Raw genomic sequence first — 14,585 nt, 5'->3', positions numbered from 1 at the left:
ATGTTCCTCACCATATCCCATAAAACCACCTTCTTCATTGGGCACGAGAGCATCTATCTGAACACGAACCTCGGCACCAGTCCTCAAGTGCGGTTTAGGGTCTGTCACTTTGACACCTTTCGTAAAGCTCTTGATGTCTTCTCTAAATTCATGGTCTAGAGGGAGGAACTGACGATGCTGGTCGAACAACGAATACTTGCCACCCTTCTTCAACCAAATGAACCTCACGGCTTCCTTGCATACTGGGCATGGGAACTTCCCGTGAACACACCAGGTGGCGAATAACCCATACGCCAGGAAGTCATGCAGGGAGTAGTAGTACCAAACGTGCATTTTGAAGCTTGTCTTTGTAGCTCGATCGTATGTCCATACCCTCTTCTCCCAAGCGTAGATCAATTCATCAATCACAGGCTCCATGAACACACCCATATTACTCCCCGGGTGTCCAGGAATTATCAACGACAAGAATATGTTATGCCGTTGAAAGGAGATGCCGGGAGGGAAATTGAGGGGGATAACAAAAATGGGTCAGCATGTGTATGGGGCAGCCATCATTCCATAAGGATTGAACCCATCTGTTGCCAGCGTGACACGTACATTATGGGCCTCAGCTGCTTTGTCATGATGTTTGTCATTGAAATACGTCCATGCTTCAGCTTCAGACGGATGTACCATCTTCCCAGGATTGTACCGTTTGCCATCTTTGTGCCATGTCATCTGTTTCGTAGATTCCTCAGTCATGAATAGCCGTTGGATCCTCAGTAGGAAAGGAAGGTGCCATAGCACTCTCACGGGGATCGGAAGCTGCTTCTTCTGACCATCACCGGAGTCTACCTCCAGGTACCTGGAGGATTTACACTTCGGACAGTAATTTGCATCCTTGTGTTCTTTCCTAAATAGGACGCACCCCTTTAGACAAACATGTATCTTGTCATACGGCATCTTAAGCATACGAAGGAGTTTGTCTGCCTCGTACAAGTTTGTCGGCAAAGTGTGCTTCTCCGGTAGCATGGTGCCAAACACGGCCAACATCTTACCAAAGCATTCTCGACTCAGGTTTAACTGGGCCTTCAACCCCATTACGTGTCCAATCGCATCCAGCTGAGAAATCATTGTACACTCGTGAAGGGGTTTCTGTGCCGAGTCCAACATTTTGTAGAAGTCCTTTGTGGATTCCTCCATCTCCTCCTTCTCACGTCGTTCAGCGAAGTGAGTTTGATGGGCGTCATCTAGCATGTCTGCTACCCCGGTATCATCATCAAAAGCCTCGAGGCGTGGTCTCACCACCTCCGCTCTTATACGATCTGCTTCACCATGGTAGATCCACTGCTGGTAGCTAGGCGTATAACCATTGAACACAAGATGTCTACCCATGGTCTTCTCGTCTACTTTTCTCCTGTTGTCACATTTGCTGTAGGGACACCAAACTAGACAATGTCCTCCTGCTCCTGGGCCAAATGCATGTTTCAAGAAACCATCTGTCCCCTTCACCCATTCATAGTCGTAGTCACTCCCGCTTCTCCAGCCCGTGTACATCCACTAACGGTCCTCCATCCTTTAACATTTACATCATAGAGTATTGTGACCATCAATTGCATCTACGCGGTGTTCCTACTGTCTAATAGGTGAGGATAGGTCCTAATCCCACCCGCGGATGCGTAGATGAGGTCAGTTTCCATGCTCCCCTCCTCTCTGAGATAGAATTTCGGCAGCACCTCCCCGCTGTTCTCCCGATACACGTCCTGCAAGGGAGAGTGTGTATCTGGAGAACAACAGGGAGGTGTTGCCGAAACTCCTTCTCAGACCGGAGCGGACCATGGAAACTAACCCATCTACGCATCCACGGGCTGTCCAAAAAACGTGGACAATCCAAAACAGATACGGTCGCAGATACGCAAAGATCCGCATACCTACGACCGTATCTCTTTCGGACAGGAGACGCCTAACTGGGTTACGCGTGGGCTACGACAGACATGTGGAAAAAGAGGTTATTTATACCTAGGGTGTCGGTGAAGTAAGGCTAGCGGGGCAGTGGCGAATCGACGCAGTGGCGATGCGACGCAGTGCAGGCAGAACCGCGACGTCGACGAAGACGATCGGGGTCCTCCGGGTCCCCTCCGACCTACTCTTCTTCTGCATAAAAAGACAATAGGTTATCGTTTGTTCAAAATTTCGGCAGCACCTCCCCTGCACGGGGAGGTTTCCAAAACCTACAAAAAACGACACGATGGCCGACATTCACAACGGCACGAAGGCCGACAACCACAACGGCACGAAGGCCCTCATATCAACTTACGGCACGAAGGCCCACACAACCACATACGGCACGAAGGCCGACAACGAGAGTTTTACCTAGGGTTGCGGTGGAGTCGGGCGTCGCGGTGGCGGGGGTCACTTTCTTCTCCGGCGAGGTCGAGCAGCGTTGGAGTACTTCCTCTCCCCCTCTTCCCTTTCTTCTCTCCTTTTCCTCTTCTTCTCCTTCTCTTCCCCTTCTTCCTCCTCTTCTTCTCCTTTTCTTCCCCTTCCTCCTTCTCCTCTTCTCCTTCTCTTCTTCCTCCAACTTCACCCTCTGCCTCCTCCCCTCCAACAGCAGCCGGCGACGGGGGTGGCCTGGGGGCTGGGGTCGGGGTGGGAAGGCCGGCGAGGGGGGGCCGCCGGAGGGCTGGCCGGGGCGGCCGACCTCCCCTTGCTCGACGGAGACGGGGAAGGGAGGCAGGGCGCGACCTCGGCCGCCACTGGGCGTGGTGGGGCGGCGGGGCGGTGGGGCGCGCGACAGCGGGGTGCGCGGCGGCGGTGGTGGAGGTGCGGGGCGACCGGGGTGCAACGCGCGGCGGTGGGGCGCGCGGGGCGGCCAGGCGCGTAGCGGCGGGCGCGCGGCGGCGGGGTGCGCGGCGACGGTGGTGGAGGCGCGGGGGCGGCCGGGGTGCGCGCGCGGTGGTGGGGCGCGCGGGGCGGCCGGGCTCGGGGCAGCCGGGGCGCGCGGCGGCGGGGTGCGCGGCAGTGGTGGTGGAGGCGCGGGGGCCGACCGCGAGCGGGCGCGTGGGGAGGGAGATGTGGTTTCGATCGGGAATTTTTTTTGACAAGATTTCGATCGGGAATTTGGGCTGGCGGCCCGATTTAGGTTTGGGCCCTTTGCCGAGGGCCCAGATCCAGGGCCCTCGGCAAATATTTTTTTATTTTTTTAAAAAAAAATCTTTGCCGAGGGCCATGGGCCAGGCCCTCGGCAAAGAGCCCTCGGTAATTTTTTTTGGTTTTTTGAACCCAGTTTTTTTGTGGGGCTATAATACTTGATTTAAAATTTAATTTTAAATTTTAACTTTTTTTGATATATTTTCTTAATTTATTTCGTTTCTTTGATTTTTTTCGAATATGTCAAATTTGAACTGCAGGTGCATGGAATATTGCAATGTAGTGTTTTGAAAAATGTTATTCATGTTAATTGGTGCATGTTGAGTCCCTATCCACGAACTCGCATCAAATTTCGCGCATCTTCTTCGCGTACAATGACGACCGACTTGCCGGAAAAGTGTTTTAAAATTATATAAAATCCATACGAAGTTCGAAAATCACGAAACTTGGCGAGATATCATGTTATCGCATGTGTAGGCTGTGGTGACATGTGGAGATGTCTGGGTTTCAGGCATCCGACGTCGCAACTCGCTCGAAACCTTCTCAATTTTTTACCACAGCCTACACATGCGATAACATGACATCTCGTCAAGTTTCGTGATTTTCGGACTTCGTATGGATTTTATATAATTTTAAAACACTTTTCCGGCAAGTCGGTCGTCATGTTACGCGAAGAAGATGCGCGAAATTTGATGCGAGTTCGTGGATAGGGACTCAACATGCACCAATTAACATGAATAACATTTTTCGAAACACTACATTGTAATATTCCATGCACCTGCAGTTCAAATTTGACATATTCGAAAAAAATCAAAGAAACGAAATAAATTAAGGAAATATACAAAAAAAGTCAAAATTGGCCCAAATTTTAAAATTGAGTTCAAAACAATGTATTGTAGCACCACAAAAAAACTGGGCTAAAAAACCAAAAAAAAATCTTTGCCGAGGGCCTCGCCTCGGGCCCTCGGCAAAGACGATTTATAAAAAAAATTTGGCCGAAAAACTGGTTCAAAAAAAATTTGCCGAAAAACTGGTTTCACAGAAAAAAAAAACCTTTGCCGAGGGCTTAACGGGTGGCCCTCGGCAAAGCTTGACGGGAATGGCCGTCGTGACCCAACGGGCCTAATTTGCCGAGGGCATCTTTGCCGAGGGCCGCGGCCCTCGGCAAAGATTTGATTTGCCGTGGGCCTGTTTTTGCCGAGGGCCGGACCCTCGGCAAAGGCCTCTTTGCCGAGGGCCGTTCTTTGCCGAGGGCTCCTGTGGCTGGCCCTCGGCAAAGAGTGTCTTTGCCGAGTGCCCGATATTTGGCCCTCGGCAAAGAGTGTCTTTGCCGAGTGCCCGATATTTGGCCCTCGGCAAAGCCTCAGACCCTCGGCAAAGCACGCGTTCCTTTCGGTGTTAGCTCAACTTCAAATTAAAATAATCCACTAGCTGATATTTTCAAAAATCAACACAACAAAGGACGATGTTTGCCAAGACAAAACTACATATTCCCTTAGTCCCAAAACAAATCAACTTCTAGAGTCATCCTAAGTCAAAACTTTACAGTGAAGAATAAGAACATCTATGACACCATATAAGTAGATTACAAAAATATATCTCACGGTGTATCCAGTGATGCTAATTTCTCCATAATTTCATTTATTTCGGGTCAGAGGGAGCAATTGTTTGGGTTTCGGGGGTGGTATCTTGTAACGAACCGTGCACCACATCTATCATATATAATATCAACCTTAATCAGGCTTTAGCAGGTATGGGTATAGAACATTATGTTAAACATGCATGCATACCTCCTCTTAAGTTTCCTTGGCTCTGCTCATCTACTTCTTTCAATTAGTAGAGCCCGAATAACCCTCACCTAGCACCTAGCAGCCTTCCACCTTGTTGTCATATTTCCATGCTGATGCCCATCCCCTCGAGCTAACCAAACTAATTGCACCATTAATATTATATAATAATAAGGAATATAAAGACATCGTATGATCATAATCAGCATCGACGACGTAATCGTAACACATGATGTCCAGTCCTGAATGCTTTTTCTTCGTGAAAGATATAGAATAAGAATGTCAAGCACAGTAGCAGTAGCACTCAAAGAGCATGTTGGGAAGTCAAGTGAGAAAGCGTGGCCCTAACCGGTCACCCCACCCGTGCTGTACGTGGAACCTAATCACGCTACTCTACTCAAAGCATATATGAGAGTCCCAGAAGACTGTATACTCAGTGTTCTCACGTCCCGGGCCAGTCAGCCGTTGATTAAGCATCTTAAAAAAGATGATCATTTCCGTTCCGCGCTGCTTTAGGAAATGCAGTGTTGGTTCATATCCGGATAACTACACGGCTACGGTGAACCCTTCTTTTTTGGCTTAATTTGGTTTTTAACTTTTTATGTTAGGGCTTAGGGCTACAAATATACGTGGCTTTTCGCCTACCACAGAGGGTACATTGAACTCGAGACGGATCGCCGGAGTTACGGTTGATACCGAACCTTCGGCAGAGAGCTGCTTGATGGGATCATTTAGTATCGGAGGAACCGTGCATCAGTGCATGCATGTTAACCTCGCTCGTCCGGCCCGGCGGGCCCCCTGGGGCACTCGCCGTTTTCTTTTTGTTTCTCTTCGAACGTGGGGCACTCGCCTTTTCTATTTCTGCCTCGCTCGGATCGGAATCTCGCCTACGCACACGGACACACACACACACGGGGCATTGCTTGTGCATTAATCACACTAGCGATGGAGCTAGGTATCGATGCCACGGCAGCGACCGCGGAACCGCTGACCACGGGTTCGGCACATGGGGGCCGGGGCCGATCCATCGCGTAATCAAGCGGAAATCAAATCATATTCGAGCGATGCTCTAGAGACCGATGTATATTAGTACACTAATTACTGTAGAATATACAAGAGCTTGGCAGTTACCGCGACTAGAGAGGGAGGCATATGTACACACTGGACTGAGCTCAACTGAACCCATGTGAGTACGTGACGTGTAGCACGTGTAGCAAGCGCTTCATTCAGCCCCCTCCCCCCAGGCTCCGTCCTGCGTGTCTGTCTGTCTGTCCATCTATCTATTTTATATATATATAGACACACTCTCTACTGGCGTGCGCACGGATTATAAATATAATAATAATTGTGGTATAAAGGCGCAACACGTTTTGGTGCTAACCACTTTACGGCATCGGCGTGTACGGTCACGTATGTGTATGTTCCATTTGACGATCCGGCTCCGGGTCGCCCGGCCCGCGTGCGAGCGTATCAAAAAGATTAGCCTCGGTGATCGTGATCTATCATTATTTTTTTTAGTTATGGTATAATATTTTCTCTCATTTGACCCGTTTGCTTGGAGGAATTTGGATGGTTTGGAGGAATGCTAGAGGAATTTGTGAGAGAAAAACACTGTTCTGGATGAAAAAAGAAGCGGATCAAGCCAAGTTTAAAGACACACGAACGGGGCCACAACATTTCAGCATAACAATCAACATAAGTCAAATTTGAGCATAAGTGAACAGGGCGCTAGCTAGGTGGTGTTTAGTTCCCAAAATTTTGCAAAATTTTTCAAGATTTCCCGTCACATCGAATCTTTGGGCTCATGCATGAAGCATTAAATATAAATAAAAAATAAAACTAATTACACAGTTTAGACGAAATTCACGAGACGAATCTTTTAAACCTAATTAAACTATGATTGAACGCTTATTACCAAATAACAACAAAATGCTACAGTAGCAACGTGTAGCTACAACTCAGGCCTTGGGCTCTAGTACAGTTGTACTAGTACGTCAGCGAGGAGCGTCCCAGAGAAAGGAGCAGCAGAGCAGATGGGCCTTGCCGCCTTGTCGCATACTACACGTGGACCGCTTCCTGCGGCTTCCCTTCCCTTGGCTGGCCTAGAATCCTGAGACGACGAGACGAGGTCTATAAATATCGAGTGCGGCAAGCTCACTGCCCCTGCATCTTAGTCTTACTACTCTCGTCTCCTCGGCCCTTGGCGGTTCAGCCCGCAGGATCCGCCAGAGACGGACCTGGACACCAACGCCATCGAGTGAGCGGTGAGCCTCGAGCCCTCGACCCCTCGAGAGTGTGTCTGTGTGAGGCAACTAGCGCAGTAGCACTCGAGCAGACGCATCGATACAATAAGCATCTATCGAGCGGCAGTCATGACGCTGGACACCCCGGCCGCCGTGGTCCTGGAGCTGATGACCATGGGGCAGCAGTCCGCGGCGCACCTCGGGGACCTGCTCCGGGCCGCGTCCCCTGCGGCGTCGTCGCCGCACCAGGAGCTCGCCGCCGAGATCCTCCGCTGCTGCGGCCGCGTCCATCGACGCGCTCAGCGCCACCGCCGCCGCCACCAGCGGGCGCAAGAGGAAGGCGGCGGCGGCGGCGGCCGAGTACCACCAAGACGCAGCAGCAGCGGGAGGAGGCACCAGCTGGTCTCCTCCTCCTCCTCCGGGGCCGCCACTCAAGAGAAGGTGAGGCTGCCGCCTGCCGTTGCCGTCTCCCTCCCTCTTGCACAACAGGCTCCTCTGTTTATTTGTTCGGCAGCCGAAAAGCAGCACGATGATGAGTGTTGCCGTTCAATTTCGCAGGGCGCGCGGCGCAGAGGCGACCAAGGAGGTGACCAGCGGCACGACGGTGGACGGCTTCATCTGGAGGAAGTACGGGCAGAAGGACGTCAACGGACACAAGCACCCGAGGCAAGTAGCACTAGTTTGTAGTTTCAGAAGGCTCAGGCGCTCATCAGCTCAACCCGTTCCATTCCGTCGTGGCAATCGACTGACCGATGCGTGCTGATAATCCCTCTGCAGGCTCTACTACCGCTGCGCGCACAAGGACCAGGGATGCAACGCGACGCGGCGGGTGCAGCAGACGCAGGACCAGCCGGCGGCGTACCAGATCGCCTACTACGGGGAACACACGTGCAAGGGCGCGGCCACCGCGTGGCAGCAGCTGGGAGCGGCGCCCGCCGTCGTCGACTTCGGCTCCAACTCCTGGGGGTCCGCGGACACCAACAGAGGCTCGCCGGCCTCGATGTCGCAGGGCGGGTGGTCGCCGTCGGCGTCGTCCGAGGTCGGGTTCGAGGCGCTGCACGACACGGGTGCTCCTGATCCGGTGATGGAGTTCCTGGACGGCTGCTTCGGATGGGAATCCGTCCTCCAAGACCGCTTTGACTTCGGCGATCTCCTCCATGACATCGCTACGTTTCAGTAGATTTTTTGGATTAGCAGCAAGCAGACCAGCGGTAGATCTGTGTTGTCGCCGTCGCTGTAGTACGTGTACGTGAGAACAGTCAGTCCGACCGAGCAGTAATGAGTGACAACAACCTACGAGGGTCACAGGCTCGCTCAGAAGCCTGGTTTGCCGTAGAGCACACTAGTACGTAATAGTGATCACATCAACAACAACAAAAGTATTGTGTTTTTATTAGAATAAAAACTTCATTACTTTCCCCGTTAGAAAATGGAGCGGAGCGAAGGAACAAGGTGACGTGTACTTGAGCAAGTGGCCGTCAACAGTCAGCACTGCTTCCGGCAAGACCGGCATCGTGTGAAAACCAAAACGCTTCGAATTGGACGCATCCTTCTTTTCTTTTTATTTTTTTATTTTTTGAAGGGATACCTGACGCATCTTTGACAAGCTAACCAAAACTTTCTCGACCAAAACTCTCTTGAACATATTTCATATTTGTGCAGTGCAAAGCTCCGCATGGTCCAAATGTTAAGTTCTCTACCATGAATGAGTCAGTAACTCAACATTGGTCACGTGGCTTTTTTTTAGAAAAATATACTCCTATATATGACAGGTGTGCAAATAATATAGAGAAGTTTAAAACGATGAGTGAGGCAAAGGGGCGGGTCTACGAGGACCTTTACCGACGTTTGATTACGAAAGAAGATAATAACATTTATAGGTTAGTTAGGGCTCGCGATAGGATGACAAGAGACTTCAACCAAGTCGAGTGCATAAAGCATGAGAGAGCAGTTCTTGGTGAATGAGGAGGATATCAGACATAGATGACAAGAGTATTTTGATAAATTGTTCAATGGTGAGAACGAGAACACCACCACTCAGCTGGACGACTCGTTTGATGACAGGCGTTTTGTGCGGAGGATTCAAGAATCGAAGGTCAGAGAAGCCTTGAAAAGGATGAAAGGGGGCAAAACGATGGGCCCTGATGGTATCCCAATCAAGGTGTGGAGATGTCTCGAGGATATAGCTATAGTATGTGTCGGGTCCATAAACCTGGGGTCCCTCGGGGACCGGCTTCAGCGCAAGGCTCGGCCCAAAAGTCTAAAAACAACAGGGCAAGGGGGCGGTCCAGCAACCGACCAAAAGGCCAGGCCCAAGAAGAGCAACGCCCGCTCGTCGGCTACTTCGGCCCACCTATCCGACCGGATCGCTCGTCGACTCCAGCCGGCCTCCGATCGGAAGGCCTGCCCCCAGTCCTACTTCCGACTCCGACCCCACGACCAGGGCTCATGGGAACCCTGCTCACTGCTCTTCTCCGACCGGCGCACTCAGAGCCGACTGGAGCCATCTGACCGGGGGTGCCCCGTTCGGTAGGAACCAGAAGACGTGCGGAGAAAGACAAGGCAAGGCTCACAAGTCAAAACCACTATACCAGGGACCATACCCTGCGTGAAACAATACTCTGCAGCCACCAGGACACAAACAATATTGTAGGCGCCGACATCTCCCCCTACGGCATTGTAGGGGCCGCTAAAACTCCCATACGGTAAGCCCCCCGCGTGTCTCTAGACATCGATCGCGGTATGGGCACCAAGATTTGCCGTACCGGGTGAACATAGCGCGACTCCTCACATGCCACTAGGCATCAAATGGTATTTGCAGGTACCGACGTCCATCCTTCCTAAAGAAGATAGCACGACCTCCCGTGCGCATCTGACATTCTACAGCGACATCAACAGTGTTGGGGGCGCCTACCATTATCCAATCCTCATCGGCGTGGGCAGCAAGACTTAAAGATATCCATACCCTCTCCCTCTCACCTGTAGAGCCATCCTCTTCATCTATAAAAGGGGATGTGCTCCCTCCAACAGGGGGACCGAGAAAAAAGAGGCCAGAGTTCCTTAGATCGACATCGACACCTCACAACCGCAGAACCACCAAGTTCCGACCGCAAGCACACGCTCGAACACCTAGCTCGTAGCGAAGTTCCTGTCACTCTCGGCCCTTCCGGTCGGAGCCGACCGGACCTCTTGTACACCCCATCTTTCTCCCTCTCGTTTGTAACCCCACTGTAAACTTCGAGCACCTGAGCTCAGGAATAAAGTCACCGACCGACCCCGACTGGACGTAGAGCACCTGTGTCATTGAGTGCTAGGCCACCTCCGATCACAACGTACAGCAAAACTACAAATATTCACTAGTTGGTCACTTTCTGCACCGACAGTTGGCGCCGTCCGTGGGGAAGACGCTGTACGTTCAACACTTTTTGGTCATCGGATGGCCCACTTTTCCGCCACCCTCATCCCGGCGGGCTCGGGCGATACGATTCGATTTGGCTCGTTGGAGTTCCCCGCACTCTCGCCCATCGGGATGCGGGTTCCACCCATCTTCGCGCCATCGCAGGCCTTCCTCTTCGGAAGCCTAAACTTCGTCGCCGACCGACTCGGCGTACTCCACCTCCACGAGAAGGCTCGCGACCCGGCACCCGTTGGAGGGACGTCCTCCATCGACTCCGGGACACGCGACTTCGATGGCGCGGCATTTGCGCTTCATTCTGAGCAAACGCTCTGCTCAGACCCCGCTGTAAGTAATATGCGTACTACTACTCGCTCTTTATTTACCATCTCTCACCAATCACCCGATGGGAATGTACCGCCCATGCCACAAACACCGTACGATCGGTTCCCCTATGGCCTCGCGTCCTCCACGGACACATACGCTCGGGGGCTCCAAGGGATGCTGGCACCATCCCCCTCACGTCCGAGTTTATGGGAATGGCAGGCTACGTTCCTGCCATTTCCCATGAACTCCCGGATGGTGAGGGCGAGAGCGACGGTTCTAGCATCGGTGACGTGGCGCTCTACCACTGTCTGTCCCAGGAGTGCGCTATGGCGGACGCTACGGGACAACTGCCGATGGGCGCGGAGTCTGCGCAAACTCACACCTCTTCGGACCCGCGTGTGGGGGCCCTCACGTCTGCGCAAGCACACGCCAAGGAATTACGACAACGACGGCAGAACCAGCCGCTGCCTACACCGGCGCCGTCAGTACAGCCCATTGCGCCCCATGCGCATTGCCCGGCGGGCGGCGCCCGGGGTCACGCCCGTCATGTCCAACATGACATCATGAACGAGAGGAACGATCTCCCTCAATTCGCCTGGGCTAGCCAGAACATCGCCTCTGTGGTGATGCTTCTGCGTAGCATTCCTGAGCCCACCGACCCCCAGGAGCGGGCAGTCTACCGAAACCTCCGGGTTCTAGTAGGCCCAGCTCAGGGTACCAAAACCCTAGGGACGAGGACACACCAGATGGATCGCTCCATTCACTCACCGCCACAGCCGTTAGGCCTGGCTCAGGGTGCGGTAATCGCGCCACGCTCCAACCTGGCGCCTGCTCCACGCCAACCACCGGTACACGGTCGGCCCGATCCACACCAGGATGCTTGCAACGTCATCGACAACCGGCGTTAGGCTCGATGCGATAGTGACGTCCACCGTGCGGTAGCAGGCGACACGGACCCCGGCCAAACCATCGAGGGAAGTGGTGAAACATGCCCAGGCGCAGCCACCGGCAAGACGACCGGAGCCCCAGCCCTGAGGGCCCGGGGCCATGGGCCTTTAGCCAGCGTATCCGGAGAGCACCGTTCCCGCAGCGCTTCCAACCGCCCACCAACATCACCAAATACACTGGGGAGACCAACCCAGGCATTTGGCTTGAAGACTTCTGGCTCGCCTATCAGGCCGGAGGAGTGGATGATGACTATTTCATCATCCAACACCTTCCCTTTTGCGTGGGGGAACATGTTCGGGCATGGCTCGATTTCCTTCCGCACGATAGCATCCACAACTGGACAGACCTCAAGAGGGTCTTCGTCGAGAATTTCCAAGGGATGTACGTCTACCTAGGAAACTCCTAGGACCTCAAGAGCTGTCACCAGGAGCCCAATGAGTCCCTGCAGGATTACATCCATAGGTTCTCCCAATGATGCAACTCCCTCCCTGACGTCGTCGACGCAGACGTCATCAGCGCGTTCCTCTCTAGGATGAACTGCGAGTCCTTGATCCACAAGCTTGGCTGCTTGAAATCCCATACCACCCATGACCTGCTCGACATCGCCACCAACCGCGCTAAGTGCATGGACCCGGATGAAGGCCCCTCTACACAGAGGGGCAAGAAAAACAAAAAAGATCGACGCCGGTCGAGCAGCCCCGCGCTGGTCGCCGTGGTCGATCACGTAGCCAAGCAGCCCCAATAGGGACTGCCTGACCACTTCAACAAGCTCATGGATGGTCCATGCCCCAACCATGCCTACCCCCGTCAAACACCTCTACAGGGAGTATGAGCTCCTCAGACGTTTCCTCCGACAGACCGGCAGGTCAAAGGAGGGAGACGGCAAGGGGTCGGTAGCCAAGAGGGGGGCGCGGCAGGCAAGGATGGAGATGGCTTCCCCAAACCCAAAGAATGCATCATGATCTTCGGCGGGTCCGACGCTGTCTAGACTAAATGCCAGCATAAGGTACGCTACAGGGAGGCATACGCCGCCGAGACGGTCGTCCCCTCCTTTCTCAGCTGGTCGGAATCCCCGATCACTTTTGATCAGAGGGACCATCCCTCCTACGTCACAAGACCGAGATGCTACCCGCTCGTCATTGACCCCATCGTCCGCAAGAAGCGCCTCACCAAGGTGCTGCTGGACGGGGGTAGCGGCCTCAACATCCTATAAATCGACACCCTCGATGCCATGCGCATCCCCCGATCAGAGCTCCGCCTAACAAGCTCCCCCTTCCACGGGGTAATCCCGGGAGCACAGGCATACCTGTTTGGACAGATCGATCTGCCCGTCACATTCGGTAGCTAGGCCAACTTTCGCTTGGAGGTCCTCACCTTCGAAGTGGTGGACTTTCCAGGGTCCTACCATGCCATCTTGGGGCGGCCATGCTACGCAAGATTCATGGCAATCCCCAACTACACCTACCTCAAGCTGAAGATGCTGGGACCAAACGGCATCATCACCGTGAGTAGCGCCTTCTGACACGCCTTCGAGTGCGACCGCGAGCACTATGAGCTCGCCACCGCGGTCGTTAACTCATTCGAGCTCCTGCAGCTTAGGGAGTCGTCAACCCCAGCAGTCCTAGACTGCAACAAACTGATCTCCTCGACGGCCTTCCGCCCGCTTGAGGAAACTAAGGCGGTGGGCATCGACCCGACCAACCCAGCCAAGACGGTGCGAATCGGGACCCAGCTCCTGGCCCAATAGGAATGCGAGCTTGTCGACTTCCTGTGCGACAATTGCAATGTCTTCGTATGGCAGCCTTCTGACATGTCGGGGAAACCACGGGAGGTCACTGAGCATGCACTACGCCTTATCCCAGGCTCAAAGCCCGCCAGGCAACGCCTGTGTCGTTTTGACGACGAGAGGCGTAGGGCCATTGGCGAAGAGATCGCCAAGCTCACTGGCTGCCTGGCTACCCTAAGCCGCTTTGTCTCCTGGCTCGGCGAAAGGGTGATGCCACTCTACAAGCTCCTCAAAAAGACGGATGCCTTCGTCTGGACTGAGGAAGCCCAGCAGGCTCTCGAAAGCCTCAAAACGTCCCTAACGTCGGCCCCAATCCTCGTCGCTCCCGAGCGGGGAGAACCCCTCTTCCTTTATGTCGTGGCAAGTAACCACGTGGTGAGTGTCGCCCTAGTCGTCAAGAGGGAGGAACCGGGACACCAGCTCAAGGTACAGCGACCTATATACTTCATCGGAGAAGTACTTACCGACCCCAAGGTCCGGTACCCTCAGGTGCAGAAACTCCTATACGATGTACTAATGGCAACTAGGAAACTCCTACACTACTTCACCGACCATGAAGTCACAGTCGTCACTTTAAGTCTCAGGCTCTCGTGGATTTTGACGCCGAATGGACGGAGGTCCAGCTGCTGACCGCGGACATCACCCATGAGTACTGGACAATGTACTTCAACGGGTCCATGATGGCACCCAGCTCGGGGGCTAGGGTGGTTCTAATCTCCCCGGACGGGAGTAGGCTCTGCTACACCATCCGCCTCCACTTCTTGGCTTGGCTTCAGATAATGTCGCGGAGTATGAGGCCCTTATCAACGGGCTCCGCATCGCCATCGAGCTCGGAGCTACGTGACTCTACGTCTGTCGCAGAACCGACCAATTTATAAGAGTACAAGTACAATGGCAATCCGCAAGCGGTCGCACTGTCATACTTGAACCCATATAAACCCGGTAGTCCGTCGAGTACCACGACGGGTCTC

At 53.4% G+C, this 14,585-nt stretch overlaps 1 pseudogene; it reads left to right on the top strand.

The window, feature by feature from the left end:
• The first annotated feature begins 7,080 nt into the window (after positions 1–7,080).
• LOC136453098 (transcription factor WRKY45-2-like) lies at positions 7,081–8,589 on the top strand (annotated as a pseudogene).
• The last annotated feature ends 5,996 nt before the right edge of the window (positions 8,590–14,585 follow it).

The sequence above is a fragment of the Miscanthus floridulus genome, chromosome 5, assembly GCF_019320115.1.
Source record: "Miscanthus floridulus cultivar M001 chromosome 5, ASM1932011v1, whole genome shotgun sequence".
Taxonomy (NCBI): domain Eukaryota; kingdom Viridiplantae; phylum Streptophyta; class Magnoliopsida; order Poales; family Poaceae; genus Miscanthus; species Miscanthus floridulus.
This window is presented reverse-complemented; position numbering and strand designations above follow the sequence as displayed.